This window comes from Scylla paramamosain, unplaced genomic scaffold (genome assembly GCF_035594125.1).
Source record: "Scylla paramamosain isolate STU-SP2022 unplaced genomic scaffold, ASM3559412v1 Contig20, whole genome shotgun sequence".
In the NCBI taxonomy this organism is placed as follows: domain Eukaryota; kingdom Metazoa; phylum Arthropoda; class Malacostraca; order Decapoda; family Portunidae; genus Scylla; species Scylla paramamosain.
In genome coordinates, this window is record NW_026973685.1 from 1085089 (window position 1) to 1095000 (window position 9912).

At 44.5% G+C, this 9912-nt stretch overlaps 1 protein-coding gene across 7 annotated transcripts in view; it reads right to left on the reverse strand.

Annotated features, from left to right (window-relative positions):
* Positions 1 to 9912, reverse strand: part of LOC135097460 (uncharacterized) — a 68370-nt gene that overhangs the window by 22961 nt on the left and 35497 nt on the right. For 6 of the 7 annotated variants that reach the window (XM_063999375.1, XM_063999374.1, XM_063999372.1 and 3 more), the window contains one exon: positions 4880 to 5051. The exons of the other annotated variant lie outside the window; for it this stretch is intronic. The gene's annotated coding sequence lies outside the window, so the exon portion shown is untranslated. The remainder of the gene's footprint in view (positions 1 to 4879; positions 5052 to 9912) is intronic. 7 annotated transcript variants of the gene reach the window in all.

Here is a 9912-nt window from a genome sequence, read left to right on the forward strand (position 1 = left end):
TTAAGTCATTGCGCACATAAACGCAGCATCCAGCTTTGGATCGAAAATGAGGATAGAGAAAGTAGGAGGGAACAGAAAAGGGGCTACTGTCGGTTGCCTCAGACACCTGAGTTTCAGTGAGGAAAAGAAGATGAGGTTTAGAAGAGGAGAAGTGGTGTTCTACAGATTGAAAATTAGATCTTAGACCGCGAATGTTGCAGAAGTTAATGAAGAAAAAGTTGAGGGGGGTGTCAAGACACTTAGGGTCGTCGACAGAAAGGCAGTCCGACCTGGGGACATTTATGGTCCCCTCCCCAGATGGGGACTCCGAGGCTGGTGTAGGAGTCGCCATGATTATTTAAAAATTTTTGAGTGAAGGGTGTGTGTGTTATTAGGTGCTTGTAGTTTTGTATGGAGGAAGAGAGTTGTCTTTAGAGGGCAGGCTGTGACTGCCCCCTTGTGTTGTGAGGTCACAGCTGGGTTTAATGATAAGTTCACAGCACCCCCTGAACAGTGCTTTAGACCTCACTGGGAGTAATTATCGTTTCGACAGGTGTCTACTGCCTCCTCCCAATATAATATCCCCTGCAGTGTTTGTTACAGTTTGTTACAGAAGCCGCGACACAGGACTGGTAAAATAATGCACGGCAGACTTGAATTCGATTAAAAATACCATTCATCTAATTTATTTTACGTGACTCACGTAGTCTAACAAAAACCTAATGCGGGCCTAGAACAACATCAGCTCTCCTAATGAATCAAGTTCAAACAATGGAAATTAATAATCTTACAACACAATTTTTAAAAGTACAACACAGCTTCATATATCGAACATCGTAAACAAATGATGCTTTTTCTCACCAAAGACAGATCCTATCCTCACTTTGCTGTGGTACAGAGTTTTTCCGCCTGTAAGTCACGGCAAGCATTTCAGCGGATGATAATCGTGCAGCACGTCAAGTGAGGCAACACCTGACGACCGGTTGAGTTTGAGTGTGAGCCAAGACATGAGCCACGGCACGGTGCAATGTTCAGTGCTCACCGGGACAAGAGGAGCGCCAAGCCAGCGGGTCCGAGGCGGGGAAGGAGGGGCGTGCTGTGTGTCGCGGCGATGGCAAAGGTTCTCATGGTACAACTTTACGGGAGAGAATCCTCTGTGTTGTACGAGACCCGGGGCGAGTAAGCGACCCGTGTAGTAATGCGCGTGTGTGTGTGTGTGTGTGTGTGTGTGTGTGTGTGTGTGCTTGGGGGGGGATTGATCTCGACAGGTATCAAATGCTCAAATTTGCAAGCATTAATGATTTGTGGACTCAGAATACAGCACACTCCATATCTCAGTATAGAAATCAATACAAGTTGAGCACAGTACAATATATATAGAAAAAACACTGTACGGCGCCGGACTGATCGCCGCCAGAGTGTTCGGCTCGGCTCACAGCACCACGCCATCACTCTTACCTGATTGTGCTAATGCTCAGTGGTCACGTAGCGGAAAGGTGAGCGCTGTTACCTTTCAGTTCACCACAGCGGAGAGGGATAGGTGCGGCACACCGGTAAACATTTAGGCTTTTGAGAGATATTGCGTTTTAAGGGAAATAACCTTCACTAACTAATTCCCAGACACTACTTATTTCTCGGCAAGACATCCCCCTTTTTTCGTGATCTACATAATGCATGGATCAGCAATGAAAACAGTGAGCCTAACCTAAAATAATCTAATCTTCAAGTGAAAACAAGTGTTATTTCATAATTATCCGAAATATTAAATTAAAAAGCAACTTGAGCAAGGTTCATTCCGCCGAAATGGAAAGACTGCACATCACTTCTTGTTTCCCCTTTCAGTTCAGTTCAATACAGCGCGTGAAGGATAAGCAACAAGAAAATTAAAAAGCAAGCATTTCTTAACATGAGGACCACCTGTGTCGCGGCGGTGAGCAACAAACGTTATGTAAATACGTAGCAAACGGTAATTAATCACTTACTAAGGACTACCTGTTGAGTCAGGGCTGCTGGGGGAGAGGGTCATTGCTCCCTAATTAATGTCTACGCCTCCCTCTCCACCACACGGTACACTGTTGGCACGAGAGAATACTTCCCCCCCCCCCCCATTTCTTTATAATGGACACGCGCGGACTGAGATTGAGGAGATGAAATAGGGAAAAGTAATGCAAACAGGTGACGACACGTGAAGCGCACCAAAGTAGCATCAACTGAAGTACTGACGCTTGATCTCTGAAGACTGTTAGTGCAAGGAAGGTGAAGAAATGAAGATTGAGATTAAGAAGGATATATAATGGGGAAAAAACGTAATGCAAACAGGTGATGACACGTGAAGCTCACCAAAGTACCATCAGCTGAGGTACTGACGCTTAATTTTTGAAGTATATTTGGTGAAGGGAAGGAGAAACAATTGAGTGTTTCATAATTCCTCTGTCATAGAGCAAGATTTGAGAGAGAGAGAGAGAGAGAGAGAGAGAGAGAGAGAGAGAGAGAGAGAGAGAGAGAGAGAGAGAGAGAGAGAGAGAGAGAGAGAGAGTGCGTGTGCGTGTGTATGTGTGTGTGTGTGAGTAGAGAGGGTGCGGCTTGGGGAGTTTGGGGAGGTGGTGGTGGTGGTGGTGGTGGTGGTTGATGGAGTGGAGATGTTCTGGTTGGTGGCTAGTGGTTGGTGGGTGGTGGAGAGGTTGAGAGGGCGTGTTGTTGTTGTTGTGTTTGTCAGTAGTTAGTTTTCATCCCTTTCACTTGTAAATCCCAAAACTCGTTTTTTTTCTTTTCCATTTACAACGACTGGAATTATTTCAAGATAGGAATATCAAGACAGCTCTGCCACCACACACAGTCCACCGGGAGCCTTACGTCCTTGCAGCGCCTCAGACACCACGTCAAAGCAGCAATGGTCGCAGTAATCACAGTCTGGATAATCACAGTGTTCTTGGCCGATACGAGAACAAGCTTGCCATTTCTCTGCCGTCTGCCACTGAGCATTCGCAGCAACCCTCACATCAGACACCATTCGCTGTACGAGGATCACCAAGTTGTGTACTGAGGAGCACCGTTGCTACATTTTTTTCGTGCAGGACAATTCACGTTTGTCTGAAGAAGAATACTGAATTTCTACTAAAATTCTTACCTATTAATATGGCACCTCATTGTCCAAGTAGAAAAAAAAAATCTGGTATCGTGTATTTAAGCAATGAATTTGGTAGAAACAGAATAAATTTGCCGCACTTTTTAAAACAAGACGAGAATATGCAAACCAGTCACCGAGGAAGAGCATCAGTCAGTGGCAGACTTGCCATGATGGCGTGCCCTCAGGTGGCAAAATTTCAAAGACAGACTTGGTGAAGCAGAGTACAGTTCATGATTCACATGGAACTTACGAGCTCCCCGGAACGTGCCTCGCTCTTCACCGCTGCTGTATGAGGATCATCACGCTCACGAAAACACGCTGACGCGGTGACGCCCCACCATGTCTAACAACAGGGCAAAAAACCAGAGCTCATGCTTAGTTTAATTAGTGTTAGCGTAAAATGCATGTTTAGCTATTCTCATTTGGTGCCTCAGAAATACAGGAAGAGGAGGAGGAGGAGGAGGAGGAGGAGGAGGAGGAGGAGGAGGAGGAGGAGGAGGAGGAGGAACAAAGAAATGCAAAGGAAAGAACAGCCAGCAACAGCCCTACTGTAGCTAACGAAGCTGTCTGTTACTTTAATGTTATTTAAAAGAAATTAAAATTATGCCGGAGTGAATTACGTCAGTTGAAAGGCTGATGCGACGTGCTTATCTAAAAGTATTCATGCAGCGGGCTTGTCGAAGGATTTCCAGTAATTTGTATGTATTATGTTGCTGCACATTTGTTTCTTCCAACTTCCATGAATATTGCAGAATAATGTAGTCGGTTAGTAAAGCAACAAATAATATTGTGTTCCAAGATCATGAAGTCTGTATCTCATGCCTTATAAGGATTTTACGTATCAGGAAGACCGATCAAAGACAAAAAAATAAGTAAGTAAATAAATAAAAAAAAATAAGATAGGAAATAGAATAAATGAATAACAAAAAAGTCCGCTCAAAATGTCATTTCCACACACACACAAAAAAAGGAGGAAAAGAAAAGCCAATTTATTTTATGGCCTGCACTGACATTATATTATTGCACCAGCAGTTCAGGACCAATATCTAAACACCCATAGCTTTTTTTTTCTATCCAGGATTACGTTGTGCTGGAACCATGCTTAATCTTGTGATGGAAAACGAAGAGGGAGAACTCAGGTGATAGGGTGCTGGGAGGAGGAGCACTGATTGATTGAAAATTTCTGAAAGGAGGAGGAGGAGGAGGAGGAGGAAAAGAGGAAGAGGAAAAGGAAGAAAAAAAGAAGAGGAAGATAAAGGAAAAGACGAAGACGAAGAGGAAAAAGAATAGGACGTGGACTAGAAGAGGGCAGCCAGGCAGGTGTGGCGCCTCACTCAGGGCCACACGCTCAAATTGGCTCCACTCAGACAAACATAAATAATTACACAAACTCGCTTCGTGTTAAGTACTCGTAAGCTGCGGGGTAAGTTTGGCTCAAAAGATCACAAGACTCAGGACGCGGGGAAGAAATTGCTGTAACTTCTCGTAATGAGCCAGGCAAGTGTTTCCATGCGTGGCGGTGATGGCGGTGGTTGTTGTCACGTAAACTGTTCTACCTCAAAAATGTGTTCTATATATATATAGGCAAAACACACACACACACACACACACCACACACACACACACACACACACACACACACACACACACACACACACACAAACACAAGTAAATAACACACATCCACAGCAAAAAAAAAAAATAAATAAGTAACCATTTCTTTTGAAGCAAACACTTTAGCAAACACAATACAACTCAAAAATCACGTTTTACCTCCGGGGGGCTCAGAGGTGTAGTATTGCAGGTGTTGTTGTGAGGTACTTGGTGTCAGAGTGTGAGAGGACGGTGACATTCCTGGCAGAGAGGTCACACATTCCAGCCTGGACACAGCGTTAGGTAGTGGTGGTGGTGGTGGTGGTGGTGGTGGTGGTGGTCTGTTTTGAGTCTGTCGGAGAAAGAGAGATGGTTGAGTTTATTATTGTTAGTGATGTTTTTAATTTTTGTGGTGTTGGTAGTCATGGTAGTGGTGATAGTGGTAGTGGTGGTGGTGGTGGTGGTGGTGGTGGTGGTGGTAATAGCAGTAGTAGCAGCAGCAGGATTATTATTACTATTATTATTATTATTATTATTATTAGCAGTAGTAGTAGTAGTAGTAGTAGTAGTAGTAGTAGTAGTAGTATTAGTATTAGTATTAGTAGTAGTAGTATATCAAAATAATCATCATAGTCGTTATAGAACATATAAGAGTAGCATCCATCTCTCTCTCTCTCTCTCTCTCTCTCTCTCTCTCTCTCTCTCTCTCTCTCTCTCTCTCTCTCTCTCTCTCTCTCTCTCTCTCCATCGTGGCGTAAGAGGATCACTGGAGCTCAGCATGACTAAATATTGATGCTTTATTCGACTCTCTCTCTCTCTCTCTCTCCTCTCTCTCTCTCTCTCTCTCTCTCTCTCTCTCTCTCTCTCTCTCTCTCTCTCTCTCTCTCTGTAAAATACCTTTATTCCCATTACCAATAGTTTCAATACAAATACTATGAAATGTGGTATGCAAAACAATTATATTCTATTTCCTTGCTACACTAAACGAGAGAGAGAGAGAGAGAGAGAGAGAGAGAGAGAGAGAGAGAGAGAGAGAGAGAGAGAGAGAGAGAGAGAGAGAGAGAGAGAGAGAGAGAGAGAGAGAGAAAGGAGGGGGCGGCACAAGAAGCTATGTAATTTCTGCTCTACAATGATTCTGATTAATATGATATGGTGCTACTAAGACAACAACAACAACAACTACTACCACTACTACTACTATTACTACTACTATTACTAGTGTGTGTGTGTGTGTGTGTGTGTGTGTGTGTGTGTGTGTGTGTGTGTGTGTGTGTGTGTGTGTGTGTGTGTGTGTGTGTGTGTGTGTGTGTGTTGCCTCGCCTTGTAGGAGGAGCTATATTTAATAAGGGAGTAATGAACTTATTGCGTATTGCCCGGAATTCTATTAGTGTGCGATTATATTACCAGGTGGTCTTGGTATTAATCTCTCTCTCTCTCTCTCTCTCTCTCTCTCTCTCTCTCTCTCTCTTTCTCTGATACATGTGTGTGTGTGTGTGTGTGTGTGTGTGTGTGTGTGTGTGTGTGTGTGTGTGTGTGTGTGTGTGTGTGTGTGTGTGTGTGTGTGTGTGTGTGAGTACTTAAATGGTATATAAGAACATAAGAAATAAGGGAAGCTGCAAGAAGGGACCAGGCTTACACGTGGCAGTCCCTGTATCAAATATACCTACCTATTTCCATCTATTATTCCCATCCATAAACCCGTGTAATCTTCTCTTAAAGTTCCCTAATGTTCCAGCACTAACAACATGATTACTGAGTCCCAAATAAAATTCATTATATAAAATTGTGAGGTACGGTATTAGGCAGTGAAGTGTGTGTGTATCCACTGAGCTTTCATTGCATTTGATATTTTTGTACGTGTCTTATTTGGGGAGATTCAGGCCACTTCCCTAAGCCACGTTTAAAGCAGTAGAGCAGCGCGCCTCGGCCGCCGCACCGGCGTGGGTGATTACTGAGGAGCAACAAACGTAAGCACACGTTCAGTATTCACTTCGGCATGCAGAGTTACCTGAACATTCCACTTTCCTTTCCAAAAAACGGTGCATTGTCCTCGCCAAGTGTCCTCACTGACACACTGCCAGAGGGCGCCAGCAAGGGTGCTCAGGAATGCTCTCTCCGGGCAGGATATCGTGTTAACCTGAACCGACAAATCCGCTCCAAGCAGCACTACACTACACCTTGTACCATTACTCAATACTTTTGGGCATACAGGAATGAACTTCTGCATTACTACTTATCGCACGAAGGTTGAAACAAACTTTTTGTGAGGGCCAGTCTTTGCTGAGAGGTGAGAGAATATTTGCTTCGTGGTGATGGTGGTGTGTGTGTGTGTGTGTGTGTGTGTGTGTGTGTGTGTGTGTGTGTGTGTGTGTGTGTGTGTGTGTGTGTGTGTGTGTCTATGAGTGAGTGAGTGAGTGAGTGAGTGAGTGTGTGTGTGTGTGTGTGTGTGTGTGTGTGTGTGTGTGTGTGTGTGTGTGTGTGTGTGTGTGTGTGTGTGTGTGAGTGTGTGTTTGTGTGTGTGTGAGTGTGTGTTTGTGTGTGTGTGGGTGAGTGTTTGTGTGTGGGTGGGTTCCTTAGTTAATTCCTTCCCCCTTCAGCGAGTTACCCAGCTGAGTGGATGAGTAATAAGACTTCATTAGCGTCCTCGGGGAATCTCCATCACTTTACGTCGGTGCAAATTGCATTCTTTACTGTGTTCTACTCGCCTTTTATTTTGTTATACGTGAGTGTAGACTAGACGGCGAGCAGTGTGGTTGTATGTGGCGGGACGAGGGAATGTTTGAGGTATTGGAGAGAAGGGATGAGTGCGTGATGCTCTGTGGCAATCGAAGAGAGAGAGAGAGAGAGAGAGAGAGAGAGAGAGAGAGAGAGAGAGAGAGAGAGAGAGAGAGAGAGAGAGAGAGAGAGAGAGAGAGAGAGAGAGAGAGAGAGAGATTGGGGAGGGGTGGTGGCAGCAGGCAACACGGAGCAACGGAGGTGTTAAAAAGCATGCAATTTACCGATAAGCATTATACAACATTATTGCGGTGATTAAAAGTACGGATCACCTGAAGATCCGCCACCCCACAGGGATCACCTGAAGATCCGCCACCCCAGATTGTCTCACCTGAAGATCCGCCACCCCAGACTCTCTCACTTGGTTAGGTTAGGTTAGGTTAGCCTAACCTAACCTAACCTAACCTAACCTAACAACATGAACGCATTAAAAAACTGAGTGGATATAAAAAATGCAGAAAAAAGTTTACTTCATTAAAAGTATGGGATCACCTGAAGATCCGCCACCCCAGATTGTCTCACCTGAAGATCTGCCACCCCGAGTGCGGCTGGGGTGGCGGATCTTCAGGTGATCCAAAAGTACTCCTGTAAAATGCTACGTGGCATCATCTCTCAGCTGTTTTCAAGGTCGCTCGGGCTCGCTCCCCCTTCCTCCCTCCTCCCTCGCTTTGATGATGCCACGTAGCATTTTACAGGAGTACTTTTAATCACCTCAATAACTGTGTATTCGCGTCCAACCAACGCCTACAGACTCCTGACCTGACCAGCCAAACCTAACCACAGCTAAAGAACAATTAGACCGCGAATAAGTGAACAATCTTCCTCATTCCGAGGTGATCTTTTCTCCCTCTTTCAGTAAAATGTAAATCACCGCTATTTCCGAACCCAGCTCCTGCGGATGAAATAGAATAATTAACGTGTTACCATAAGGTGAACAGGTCGTCCCAAGGAAATGCCATAAGGTACTACGCTAAACACACGTGAGAAATTGATGAAGGTTGATGACGCCATTCACCTTTCCACTGCCTTGGCTTCCTGAGTTTAATAGAATGTTGTAGCGTAAGTCCATGCTCTAATTTCGAAAGATAATGGCAGCAAAATAAGTAGTCGTTGCTCTTATTAGTGTCTTTATATTTTTGCTCAGTTAAGAACCTCTGAGTTAATAAATGTCACTAAATGTTGAAGCTTAAGTTCAATGTGTAATTGTGAACAGAGAAGGTATGTATGCATGTACGTAAATTTGTAGGGGTGGTGATGATGCGTTGCTACAAGCTCATGTTTTTTCCGACAATAAATTTGGTATCACGTGTGTCAGAATTCACACAAATTATTGCTTCACAAGGTCTGAAGGGGCGCGGAACTCGTGAAATATGGTGATGAAAAACTGCAACACATCACAGCTGACGCACGCACGCGGAACAGTTATTGAATGCGGCGGAATGAGGGAAGCGGAGTTGTGAGGCCTCGGAACAAAACGCAATACGAGTACAAGCATGGACAAAAGTCGAGTAACATTCTGTATTGACTTTCACTGCATCGAACATTTTGACATTTTCTCAGTCTTTAAGTCCTCTGACCCACCGACACACTATCTGTTCTCTATTCTGTAAGGAGGCTGTCAGCAGACCACACTTCATATTGAGCAAAAGTTAAACACAATGAAAATGAGTGCAAAATGGTACACTTTTGACCACGCCTGTACTTAGTAGAGGGTCTGTGTCAAGGAGACTTCAATGTTCACCACCAGCTTTGGCTTTCCTCTCCCTTCACTGACCATCCTGGTGAACTAGCCTACAACTTTGCTATCCTCCACGACCTAGAGCAATTGGTGCAACACCCTACTCGTATTCCTGACCGTCTTGGAGATACGCCCAACATTCTTGACCTTTTCCTGACCTCTAATCCTTCTGCTTATGCTGTCACCCTTTCTTCTCCGTTGGGCTCCTCTGATCACAATCTCATATCTGTATCTTGTCCTATCGCTCCAATCCCTCCTCGGGATCCCCCTAAGCGAAGGTGCCTCTGGCGTTTTGCCTCTGCTAGTTGGGGGGACCTGAGGAGGTATTTTGCTGATTTTCCTTGGAATGACTAATGCTTCCGTGTCAGAGACCCGTCTTTGTGTGCTGAGCGCATAACAGAGGTGATAGTGTCTGGCATGGAGGCATACATTCCTCACTCTTTTTCTCGTCCTAAACCTTCTAAACCTTGGTTCAACACAGCTTGTTCTCGTGCTATACATGATAGAGAGGTGGCCCACAAAAGGAACTTAAGCCTTCCATCACCAGAATCTCATGCACTTTATATTTCTGCCCGGAACCATGCCAAGTCTGTTCTCCAACTAGCCAAAAACTCCTTCATTAACAGAAAATGTCAAAACCTTTCAAGATCTAACTCCCCTCATGACTTCTGGCATCTAGCCAAAAAATATCTCCAATAAC